The 3,990-nt window shown below is 32.7% G+C and overlaps 1 protein-coding gene across 5 annotated transcripts in view; it reads right to left on the reverse strand.

Annotated features, from left to right (window-relative positions):
- Positions 1 to 3,990, reverse strand: part of LOC107742703 (kelch-like protein 29) — a 287,726-nt gene that overhangs the window by 262,005 nt on the left and 21,731 nt on the right. For 3 of the 5 annotated variants that reach the window (XM_016555728.1, XM_016555730.1, XM_016555732.1), the window contains exon 2: positions 375 to 443. The exons of 1 other annotated variant lie outside the window; for it this stretch is intronic. The gene's annotated coding sequence lies outside the window, so the exon portion shown is untranslated. Of the gene's footprint in view, positions 1 to 374; positions 444 to 957; positions 990 to 3,990 lie in introns of those variants that run through there. One more of the 5 variants, XM_016555729.1, reaches the window with a different exon arrangement.

A 3,990-nucleotide genomic window follows, 5' to 3' on the forward strand; every position in this document is an offset into this window, starting at 1 on the left:
TATATATATATATATATACACACACACACACACACACACACATTTTTATGAACAAACATAATTAAATGTGCAAATTATAATTCATGTAAATTAACAGCCCCAATAATTAAATAAGTAATTAATAAAAAATAAAAAGTATTTTCTACATACAGCTAACATCATCCACATTTACTTTCCCCTAAAACACTAACATTCATGTGCAACAAAAGGGAAAAAAAAATCTAATGGTCGAGACAAGTTCTGTTAATACAAAAGGGAACAAAAACACACCCCAGCTGTACACAGTCTGCAATAAATGAGCTAACTGATGTATCTTTTTGACAGGCACAAAGGTGTAAAGATATAAAACGGGATTTTTTGAGATATTTTGGTACCTTGGGTCTGTGCTGGATGATGATGCTCATCACAGACTAATGAGATCTTTGGAGTATACTCAGGTGTGCCTGCAAAGACAAAGAGAACACCATCAGTAAACACACATAGAGAGAGCGAGAGAGAGAGAGTATTGAAAGTATACTGTTAATTAGTACCAATTGTAACTGCTGTGAGAGAACGTTAAACAAAAACAATAAATATTTAAGACCACAATTTAAAGGGGTCATATGATGCGATTTCAAGTTTTCCTTTCTCTTTGGAGTGTTACACTAATGTTTGTTTTTTCAGTAGTATTATCAATTTGACTGCACAGACACTCGGATCGGATGAGAACAAAACTTGAACTCAGTTAAGCTGGATGATGACACTATTGGCTGCATCCGAAAGCTCTAAAATGCTGCCTTCTGAGGCAGCATTCCAAAGCAGGAAGGCATCAAGGCACGTCCGAATCCAAATTCTGCTTCACTTCCTGTCTCCAGATGTACCTTCTTCTGATTGACTTAAAATACATTTGTTTCTTACAACCACACAGCTTTATGCTTTACAAGACGTTCATTGATGGACTGGAGTATTGTGAATTACTTGTGGATTATTGTGATGTTCTGACGGCACCCATTCACTGCAGAGGATCCATCGGCGAGCAAGTGATGTAATGCTGAATCACTCCAAATCTGTTCAGATGAAGAAACAAACACATCTACATCTTAAACGGCCTGAGGGCGAGTAAAATTTCAGCAAACTGGGTGACAAACTCCTTTAAGACTTTGTAAAAACTTGCTACACTGTGCAACAAAAGACACATGACCTATATCGACACAAGCACAATATTGAAAAAATCTAAATGAACTGCAGCACAAGAGAAACAACCTAACAAGTGCGACATCCAGCGCTAAAAGCAAACACGATGACTTCATTACTGCCTTCAAATGGGAAATTGCCAAAGAAACACACTTCTAGGACTCTTTTCCTGGCAATGCTAACCAGACCTCTTCTAATGGAGTAGACACGTCAGATTTTTCTCCGGCATATAAATAGCATTCGCTTCTCAATCTCCATTTGAGAGTCACGTGGTGCATTCAAATGACAAAGCCGTCGAGATGAAGTCATGACACAGTAAATCAAGTGAAAATCGAGTGAATTTCGAGCTTTTACAGGCACACAAAAGGAAAAAGGAGCAAAACACTGATAGGGAGTAATAATCCTTTCTTTTCCCGATTATATAAACTTAATAGGATTCGGGAATGCAATCACTGTCTAACCTAATGCTTTCAGAGACACAGAGGAGGATCTCATCAGATTGAGTCTGGACAGAATGATTCCCTCGACTCCGCTTTTCTGTTCGCTCATCTCGCACATTTTCTGACCCCTTCGTCTCCGCTTGTATTTACAGACTGATCGGAGACAATAAAGAGACGGACGAATGTTTACTTTGTCATGAAATGAGAAATGTACTTACATTATATCATACGAGATCATTTACGTCCCCGTTGGCTCCTGCTCGCACAATTCTGCTTTTTTCGGTCTCGCTCTCAACGTTCATTTGCACTTTGTCAAGGAAACAGACATTTTATGTCAAGGCACTGGGGAATTAAATTAATAAAGAAAATGCATGGTAGATTATCTTCAATTATGAATACTGCCAGAACAGGAGTATAAAAAATAGATATTCAAACCATCCTCTGCGGTGCAGAAATGAAATTAATTTATTGCTATGTACACAGAGCCAAATGTGCTCAGACTTCAAATATAACATCCATAGAGCATAAACTTATCATTTATTTCAGATCTGTGTAATGTTTATGCTACATTGCTAAACTGAGATGTGGTTCTTAATACGTATTGATTAGCTTTGAGATCATATACAATAGTGTACTACTAATAGGGATGTAACGATTCACTCAACTCACGATTCGATTCACGATTTTGATTTCACGATTCGATTCACAATTTTTTTTTTTTTTTAAATAAGATTTAATATAATTTATAAATTAAATTAAATGTGTCCTTTTATTATTGCTTGGACAAAATACTGTACGTTTCTTTGTGAAATTGAAATATAACACTATAATAATATACTAATATAGCACTTGTAAATTATTGCTCTTTTGTTGGTTTTGATTGCTTCTATTGTCCGCATTTGTTAGTCGCTTTGGATAAAAGCATCTGCTAAATATCAAAATTTAAATATAATGTAAATGTAAATAACAAAACTAAATTGAAAATTTAAAACAAGCCCCAAATCAAATAAATAACACAAATAAAATAAATCTCTTCATATAAACAAACTAAGGCTTTGTCTGTGCAATGTTGACCAAGTTATTTGTTTACACAATACACTAATTTTCTCTTCAGGAAACTGACCAAAAATACTGATCTTTTACTCCAATAAAAATTTTGTCAACAAAATGCTCTTTAGCAAGAGTATTGGTTAGCATGGTCATTCGTCCCAGCAGCAGTAGCTGGTTAGCGACTCTCGGGAGCTAAGACGTTACTCATGTTGTCAGTTAAAAAAAAAAAAGGTTTGTCAGAGTATGGAACCACTTTTGAATTGAATACAAATGAAGAAACATGCCTTTTGCATCCATAATGGTAACCATGCTAACGGTTGTCTAATAGCATCTGACTAGCAAAGCAAGCAGCAAATCAGTTATATAAGTTTACTAAAATGAAAGAAAAAAAGTGCATACAGTAAATTGCTGAATCTAAAATTAAAAAGTTAACAAAAAAAAATCTAATTCAAAATATTAATAAATACTATATTACATTATAAATAATAATAATAAAATAACACTGCCACAAACAGCTTATAAGAGAGGCATTTTTAAACCCAGATAATTAAATAAATCATTAATTAAAAAAAAAATTGCCACATATCAGTCTTCAGTGCTTGAAATCAAGCTTGAACATTTAAAAACAAAAAAATTCATAACTGAAATAAAGCTAAAATAAAATAAATATTAAATGAAAGTCTAGAAAAATGAAAATTAACTTGGCAAATAACTAAAATAAAGCTTACAACAAAAAAATTTGTCTAAATAAATAAATCACAAATTACTGAAACAAACTAAAATTAAAATGAAAGCTGAATTATTTTTTTTTTTTTAAATCTAGTTGAAAATATTTATAAAAAAAAAAATACTAAAATAACACTGGCACTAACACCTAACAAGAGTTTTTAAAAACATGAAAAAGAAATTGCCATTCATCTCAATGGCAGTAGCCCACATCTACCTACATTTGACTAGCAAAGCAAACAGCAAATCTGTCCTGCTAGCTTACGGTTTCAATATGTCAACACATTAATTTAAAAAAAAAATTGCCACATATCAGTCTTCAGTGCTTGAAATCAAGCTTGAACATTTAAAAACAAAAAAATCCATAACTGAAATAAAGCTAAAATAAAATAAATATTAAATGAAAGTCTAGAAAAATGAAAATTAACTTGGCAAATAACTAAAATAAAGCTTACAACAAAAAAATTTGTCCAAATAAATAAATCACAAATTACTGAAACAAACTAAAATTAAAATGAAAGCTGAATTTTTTTTTTTTTTTTTAAATCGGACGAAAGTTTCGGAGGCAGTGTGTAAATGTGATTGACACAACGTGAGGTCA

This window comes from Sinocyclocheilus rhinocerous, unplaced genomic scaffold (assembly GCF_001515625.1).
Source record: "Sinocyclocheilus rhinocerous isolate Xijiao unplaced genomic scaffold, SAMN03320098_v1.1 scaffold1038, whole genome shotgun sequence".
NCBI lineage: Eukaryota > Metazoa > Chordata > Actinopteri > Cypriniformes > Cyprinidae > Sinocyclocheilus > Sinocyclocheilus rhinocerous.